This window comes from Castor canadensis, chromosome 13 (genome assembly GCF_047511655.1).
Source record: "Castor canadensis chromosome 13, mCasCan1.hap1v2, whole genome shotgun sequence".
Taxonomy (NCBI): domain Eukaryota; kingdom Metazoa; phylum Chordata; class Mammalia; order Rodentia; family Castoridae; genus Castor; species Castor canadensis.
The window spans coordinates 7,758,821-7,767,865 of record NC_133398.1 but is presented as its reverse complement, the minus strand read 5'-3'; positions in this window follow the sequence as shown (position 1 = coordinate 7,767,865).

Sequence of the window (9,045 nt, the reverse complement as noted above, 5' to 3'; positions counted from 1 at the left end):
TAGGGGCCCAGGACACAGAGGAATGTAGTCTGGTTGAAGAGTGGCTAGAGATGGTCATTGACAGGCCCTATCCACTTGGATCCTTCCTGTGAGACCAGACCCTCACCAAAGCACAATCATAAACCAACTATATTTTGGGACAGTTTTAAGTACCCAAGAAGGGTGCTGGGAAAGAAAGCATGGCTGGGGTCCATTTCTCCAGCACTAGAAGGGCTCTCCCTGGTGTCATGGCAGTCATAGGCCTCGGGAGGGCAGTGTCTGCTCAGAGATGTTCCCAAGGGCCCAGGCAGCAACCCTTTAGGAGGGTCTTGTTGGGAGGGTGCTGCCAGGCCACTGGTGTCTGATGCAGGGTCCTCAGAGTACCCCACATAGAACAGGGAGTTCGTTCTAGCAGCTTTGCTCCCATGAGTCTGAAGCCAGCAATGAGGGGCTGTAAGGAGCCACCTTGTGATGTGAATTTCTCAGGGTGTGCCCCAGTGGTGCTGGATGGAAAGAAGGCTTCAGAGACTAGCTGATACATATGGAGTTTGTTTCAGATGTCCAGTGTAAATCCTACTCAAAAATATTTATCCAAACTGGGTGTGGTGGAACACACCTATAGTCCCAGCACTTAGGAGGCTAAGGTGGGAGAATCGCTAGAACCCAGGCATTCAAGAACAACTTAATGAAACCCCATTTCAAAATTTAAAAATTAGGATAGTGCCTGCTTTGCAAACATGAAACCCTGAGTTCAAACCCCAGTCCCATCAAAAACAAACAAACAAAAAACCCAGAATTTATGTTTTTATTTTATTTATATGTACATACAATGTTTGGGTCATTTCTCCCCCCTTCCCCCACCCCCTCAACCACCCCATCCCTTCCCTCACCCCCCCACCCCCTCGCTTCCAGGCAGAAACTATTTTGCCCTTACCTGTAATTTTGTTGAAGAGAGAGTATAAGCAATAATAGGAAGGACCAAGAGAAAAACCCAGAATTTAGAAATTAAAAAAAAAAAAATGTTGGGTGGCTCATGCCTGTAATTCTAGCTACTTAGGAGGCTGAGATCAGGAGGACTGTGGTTCAGGGCCAGCCTGGGCAATAGTTCTTGAGACCTTATCTCCAAAGAAACCAGAGCAAAAGAAGACTGGAATTGTGGCTCAAACAGTAAAGTGCCAGCTTTCCAAGTGCCAAGTCCTGAGTTCAAACCCCAGTCCCACCAATAGTAGTAATAAAAAACAAAATTTAAAAATTTTTATCATACAGCACAATCACAATAAAACCTGTAATTTTATCCCAGGGGACCTAAAGAAGTCATTTCTTTTGCTTCTATTTTTTTGTTTGTATGTGTGTGATTTTGTTTGGCTCAGTACTGTATAGCTCAGGTTGACCTCTAACTCTTGATCTTCCTGCCTCAGCCTCCTGAGTGCTGGGATTACAGAGGTAAGCCACTTCACCTGGCAAAAGGGCTCATTTCTGGGTGACACAGAGACAGTGCCACCAAATCTCACCCTATTCAGCTTTTTCTAGAAGAGGGGTACACTTTAGTGAGAGGGAGGAGACTAAGCCCAGGAGCCCAGTGCCCCTGTGATGGGAAGGGGCTGGTGAGACCCCCAATGCTGATCCCTGGAGGAATTGTGAGGAAATCTCCAGGTTCCGTATCAGGTGGACAGGGACTAAGAATGAGGTGAGAGGTGACAACCATATAGCCAAAGGCATCACCAGACAAGGAAGTGATGACTGCAGTAATCAGCCCTTTCGAAATCCTGTGGGTCAGCCGGCTCTGAGCACCTCACCTGCAACATCCCACTGACCCCCCTACAACAGAGTGGTTAGGTGGAGCACCCCATTTCCAAACTGAGCAAACCGGCTCAGAGGGTGCAGCACTTGCTCAGGGCACAGGTCCAAAGAGTAGTCAAGCTGTCTGACTTCAGAGCTGGCTAGGTAACCAGGTGTACAGTCCTGTGTTCCCAGATGAAGTCAGCCTCTCTCACTCAAGGACATGTGTTAAGAAAGGGAGGAGAATAAAAAGAAAAGAAAGGGAGAAGAATGGGTATGGTGGTACACACCTATATAGTCCCAGCACTTAGGAGACTGAGGCAGCCTGGGCTACTACTTGAACTCAAAACTCTCTAAGCCATTAAACCCAAGGTATTAGCCACAACTCACTACTATGCTTCTTAAAAGCTGTATCTGTTGGCTGGTGGAGTGGCTCAAATGATAGAGCACCTGCCAGCAAGTGCAAAGCCCTCAGTTCAAACCCCAGTACCATCAAGGAGGCATGGGGGGAGAACAAATGCAGGTTGGGAGGAGGGAAGGGGACCCTTTTGCAGTGTTGGTGGAAATGTAAATTATTGTGGCCATACACAAATCAGTATAGAGGTTCCTCAAAAAACTAAAAATAGGCACTGGCTCACATTTGTAATCTTAGCTTCTCAGAGGCTGAGATCGGGAGGATCCAGGTTTGAAACCTAGTTCTCAAAACCCCATCTCCAAAATAACCAGAGCAAAATGGACTAGAGATATGACTCAAACAATAGAGCACCTGCTTTGCAAGTGATATGCCTTGAGTTCAAACCATAGTCCCACCAAAAAAAAAAAAAAAAAAAAAGGGGATTAACCCATTGGTAGAGCACTTGCCTAGCAAGTGCAAGGTTCTAGTTTCTATCATCAGCACTACAAAATAGTAATAATAATAAATAAATATAATTATATAACAACAAAGGTTAAGGTCCCTAGCCTTTAGAGATTCTAACTTTGCAAGCCCCATTTTTTTTAATCTTTTTGCAGTACTGGGGGGTAAAACCGAGGACATTACACTGAGCACTGAGCTATATTCCCAGCTCCAGAAGTGAACTTTTTTTTTTAACACCTTCCCCCAGTTTTCTTTTTCTTTTTTTTTTTTTTGGCAGTACTTGCTAGGCAGGCACTCTACCACTTGAGCCACTTCACTTCAGTTACTTTTCAGGTAGGTTCTCAAGTTTTTGCTCAAAGCTGGCATCAGACCTTGATCCTCTCATCTACAGCCTCAGGCCTATGCCACCATGATGGGATGACTGAGGTCTAACTTTTTGCTTAGACTGGCTTTGAACCTTGATCTTCCCAGTCTCTGCCTCCTGAGTGGTTGGGTTTACAAGCGTGAGTCACCACGCCTGTTCTTGATATCTTTTTTTTTTTTTTTTTGGTGTTACCGGGATTTCAACTCAGGGCCTCACGCTTGCTAGGCAGGTGGTCCTCTACCACTTGAGGCACTCCACCAGGCCTTTTTTATGTTGGGTATTTTCGAGATAGGGTCTCATGAACTGCTTGCCTGGGCTGGCCTCGAACCTCAATCCTCCTGATCTCTGCATCCAGAGTAGCTACAATTACAGGTATGAGCCCCTGGTGCCCAGCTGGTGCATGTTTCTTGATGGCTGATGAAATTGCTTCTAACACCAGTAATAATGTCACCAGAGTTCTAGGCCAGAGGCCCAACTCCAGGAATTCTACATGTCAGGGCCAGTCACCTACCCCAATTCACCAAATAGAGAGCCAGGTCTCAGTGAAGGACAGAAAGGGGATTTATTACACATCCTAGGGGCAACATGGGAAGAGGCTTTTCAGCCCATCTTTAGGAGACAGACATTAAGCTTTAGGGTTTTGTTGTTGTTTTGTTTCGTTTTGCAGTACTGAGGTTTGAACTAAGGGTCTACACCTTGAGCCACTCCACCAGTCCTTTTTTGTGATGGATGCCCGGCTGAGCTTTAGGTTTAAATAAAGGCAGAACTGGGGCAGAGGAACAAGAGGTATGAATAATTATTAAACAGTCCTGGGCAAAGTGTGGTCCAGTAGTCAAAGGTGTGATCTTTGATCTTTGTGATCTCTGATTGCTGATCATCTCAGGATTGCTGATTATCTCAGGTGGGGCCTTGTCAGGATAAGAAAGTCCTTGACCCTGGGATGTTTTACTCTCGTCATATCAATCCTGTCCTTCCTGGAATCCAAGGTGGTTACAAGGTGACTGCAGGGGAGACTCAGAGCAAAAGAGACAGATGCAAATTGGAAGTGGGGGTGCCAAGCTTTTATCCTCCTTCTTGTTAACTTTTGGGCCCAAGTAAGGAGTCAGTGCTTTTTAGGGAAAGCAGTTTCTAAGTACCTGTAATAAGAATGTCCTGTCAATCTGGGTGCCAGTGGCTCATGCCTGTAATCCTACCTACTCAGGAGGTAGAAATCAGTAGGATTGAGGTTTGAAGTCAGCCCTGGCAAAAAGTTTGAGAGACCCTACCTTGAAAATACCCATCACAAAAAGGACAGAGGGAGTGGCTCAAAGTGTAGGACCTGAGATCAAACACTAGTGCCAAAAAAAAAAAAAAGAATGTCCTGTTAAAACCAGGTTCCAGTGGCTCAAACCTATCTATAACCCTAGTTTCTTGGGAGGCTGAGATCAGGAGGAGTTGGGAAGATCTGTTTGAGGACAGCCCAGGCAAATAATTCATGGGATCCACTCTCCAAAATAACCAGAGCAAAATGGACTGGAAGTGTGGTTCAAGCAGTAGAGCACCTGCTTTGCAGAGCCCTGAGTCCAAATTTCAGTTCCACCAAAAAAAAGAAAAAGTTCTGTCAAATCCTGCCTCAAACCAGCCTGCCCTCAAACATGTTCACCCAGGAAGTTCTCTGACCCTAAATGCCAGTGTGGCCAACTCTAGATCAAATCGAGGCCCTGAGTGTATTGGCTCCACTTGTTCCCTGGAGTTGAACTTGTTCCTCCAACCTCCTCCCTGGCACCAATAAACCTGCCCAGCTGGTTTGCCAGAGAGGAGCTGGGCCTGTTTTGCCATCTTTGGCCTCTTCTCCATTCTGATTTATCAGCTCAAAAGATACATGTAGGAGGTGGAGGTGGGGACTGAGTGGAGAAGCATTGATGAGGAGTGGGAGTGGGAGGAGACAGGAGGTCACTTTGACCTCAGTCTGCTTTGTGGACTCCATGGTGGCTGGAGGGCCCAGGACAGTCCCACCCCACTAATGACACCCTGGCCACCCACCCAAGATGCTTGTCTCTCTTAGTCAGCACCCACCACCCCCACATCCTTGTCTGCAGTCTCAGCCAGGTAGGAACTCCTTTGGTGTGACTAATATTGACCCCTCCTGCTCATCTCTGGGAGAAGGCTCAAAGGATGGGGTGAGTCAGGGACTGAGCAGAGACTGCAGAAGAAATCCATGAGCTGATAACATGATGGTGGGTATGGTGTGTGTGTGTGTGTGTGTGTTACTGAGGTTTGAATTCAGGGCCTCCCACTTGAGCCATACCTCCAACCTGGGGTGCTCTATGACCACTTGAGCCACTCCACCAGTACTTTTTAGTGTTGGGTAGCTTCTCACTTTTTGCCAGGGGTTGGCCTTGAACTTCAATACTCCTGATCTCTGCCTTCTGAATAGCTAGGATTACATGTGTGAGGCAGGGTGCCTGGCTGTTTTTTTGGCAGGGAGGACACGGGTTGAGCTCAGGGCCTATACCTTAAGCCACTCCACCAGCCCTTTTTTGTGATTTTTTTTTTTTTCAAGATAGGGTCTCATGAACTATTTGCCCAGGCTGGCTTTGAACCACTCTGCTTCTTGATTAGCTAGGATTATAGGCACGAACCACAAGCCTGGCTGCTTTTTGTTTTTGAGTCAGGGTCTCACTGTGTCACCCAGGCTGATCTCAAACTCACAATCTTCCTGCCTCAGCCTTCCTAGTGCTGAAATATCAGGTATTTGCCACATCTGGCTTTTTTGTTTTGTTTTTGGCAGTACTGGGGTTTGAACTCAGGACCTCACAACTGCTGGGTGGGCACTCTTCCACTTGACCCATTCCGCCAGCCCTTTTTTGTTTGTTTTTAAATCTGATACCAAACAGAGAAGGTTCAGTGGGCCATGACATAATTAGACACAGAAGGCTGGGCTGGTGGCTTCACCTCACCAAACTTCAGTTGCTTCATCTATAAAGGAGGACAGAGTGCCTGAAGTGCTCACTTCACAAGGGGTCATCTTCATGCAAGCTGACTTCACGATTACACACATGCTGCTAAACTGTCAACTCCGTGGCAGGGTGGCGACACTTCATGTGTTCTAAGCATATTCCGGCCCGCAGGGTAATTAAAGCGGAACCTCAATGAGCCAGCACCCGGGGAGGGATGGGGGCTGGCAGTGCCTTAGTGGGAGAGGAGCTGGCTGGGAAGGAATGAGAAAGAAAGAGGATGTGGACAGTGGGATAGGGAGAATATGAAGCCACAGTCATGTGGGCACTCAGACTCATTCATTCGTTCGTTCATTCATTCATTCATTCAAGTGATTTGATTTTGGTACTGGAGTTTGAACTCAGAACCTGGCATTTGCTAGGCAAGTCTCTACCACTTGAGCCACACCCCTAGCCTCAATAAGGGATGAAATACTGAGCAAAATAGACCAATGTGGCTGGAGGTGTGACTCAAGCAGTAGAGTGCCTGTCTAGCAAGTGTGAAGCCGAGTTTAAACCCAAGTAACGCTCCACCCCCCCACACCAAAAAAATCCCCAAACAGACCAACATCCCTGCCCTTGTGAAATTAACATTCTAAGGAACCAAGACAAACAATAAAGCAAATTAAAAAATAAATCTTAGCCAGGCGCCAGTGGCTCACACCTGTAACCCTAGCTACTCAGGAGGTAGAGATCAGGAGGATTGCAGTTTGAAGCCAGCCCAGGCAAATAGTTCCTGACAGCCTATCTTAAAAAAAATACTCACTACAAAGAAAGGGCTGGTGGAGTGGCTCAAGCAGTTATGAGTGCCTATCTAGCAAGTGTGAGGCCCTGAGTTCAAACCCCAGTGCTGCCAAAAAAAAAAAAAATGACCAAGGGAAAGGGAAAAATTGAGGCAAGAAGGGGAGAATTGACTGTGAATGAAAGAGGATATGGGGTGTGGCACACAAGAAGGTGGGCCTTGGGAGCACCCACAGAACATGTCCTGAGCTCATCAAGAAAAGCAGGTTTTACGAACTTGGATGTAGGAGGTAGGGAGAAATGAGAGGATGAGATGAGGGATGTGGGAGGGTGAGAGAGAGGCTTGTCCAAGTCCTCTCTCTCTGTTTTCTCTAAGAAATAATAATAAATAGCTAATAAAAAAAGATCTCTCCAGCTTTCTTCACAACCATTGATTGTGCAGGGTGCCAGTGGCTCATGCCTGTAATCCTAGCTACTCAGGAGGCAGTGATCAGGAGGATCATGGTTCGAAGCCAGCCCAGCCAAATAGTTCTTGAGACTCTTACCTTGAAAAAAACCCATCACAAAAAAGGGCTGGTGGAATGGCTCAGGTGTAGGCCCTGAGTTCAAGCCACAATACTGCAAAAAAAAAAAAAAAAAAAACCCACCACCAACAGAAGTGCTGAGAAACCCTTCAAGTAATGAATGAGTCAACAAATAGTACATACAGGCAGTGGAATACTACACAGAAATGAAAAGGAATGTGGAGAATCTCAGACATATGGATACTGAAAGAGGCCAGTTTTAAAAATTTACCTACTGTATGTTTCCACATATACATTCTGGAAAAGGCACAATTGGAGGAACAGAAAGAACAGTTACCAGGGACTAGGGGTGTGGGTAGAGTTGACAGCAAAGGAGCAGCATGAGAGACCTGGATTGTGCTAACTGCACATGCTTGTCTAGAACTGTTCACCAAAAACGGTATTAAAGAAAAGAACAGAGATTTTTCTTTTTGTGATACTAGGGTTTGAACTCAGGGCCTACACCTTGAGCCACTCCACCAGCTCTTTTCTGTGACAGTTTTTTTTTCAAGATAGGGTCTTGCAAACTATTTGCCTGGGCTGGCTTCAAACTGCAGTCCTCCTGATCTCTACCTCCTGAGTAGCCAGGATTACAGGTGAGAGCCACTGGAGGCTAATGTGAGACAGATAATTGAAATACTGAACTCAGTAACTTTTGAAAGCTCAGTTTTCAAATCTCATGTTATTTATACATTTGCTACTTTTTTTGAGAATCATTGCTAAATTCTAGCCTTTCAGGTTGAAAGACACCTTATAAGGAAAACATGTACCATTCCACATGATTTGGGAGGCTTTCCCAGAAGATAGGCTGCATATGGACCAAATATTTTGGCCATGACTGAGGGAAGCCCCCTCCTGAGGCCTCTCTCATCATCTTAGTGTCAATAAGGATTCCAAAGGGGGTGGTACAACTCAGCCTCACCCCTGAGTTCTTTTTGCTTTTGTCAGATAGGGTTTTGCAGGGGCTGATCTCAAAAGGAGATCCTCCTATCTTTGCCTCCCTGGTTTCAGGGAATACAGCCGTATACCACCATGCTAGGCTTTGCTTGATTTTACTTTGGTTTTCTATGTTCAACAACATATATTCTGTATACTTCCAGTCTCTCAGCATCACTATGTAGTTGGATTGGACAGTGCACATCTCCCCTGGCTCCAAGGCCTCTGCAGCAAAGTCTGGCTGAGGACACACCCAGGGTGGTGCTGGGCTGGATAAGGGTCAAGATAAGGAGGCCACAATGAAGGAGAGATGGAGTGCAAGGAAGGGGCACATTTGCTCCTTGCTCAGGTGGGCCCTGGTGTTGGGCTGTGCTCTTCTCTGAGGAACAGATACAGCTGGCTACACAGAGGTTAACCACACCTCCAGCTCCCAGTGCTGGTGAGAGTAGCCGGATGGATGAATGAAAAGCTCTTAAGCACACATTAGAAGCCCTGGGTTAATGATGGCTCTGCTATTAATAATAGCGTCCTCACCCTCTCTTCAGGTGAGTTGGTCTGCTGACTTCCAAATCAACCTAGGCCCTGCCTGCTTGGGGACAAGGGACAAAGTCAGCATCAGCCCAGCCTTTCAGGAAAACAGGGTGGGCCGCTGATTTCTACCTTCTGTAGAAGGGCTGGTGGAGTGGTTCAAGTGGTAGAGCACCTGGGTCCGTGGCACAGAAGTCCAAAGGGACAGGTCCTCTGAAGGACTGGTCAAGCTGGCTCTGAGCCCTGGGTTGACGTTCAGTCAGGTGTGTAGATGACAAACCAGGTTGGCAGGGTTAGTGGCTTGAGTCAAGCTGAGAGCAGTTG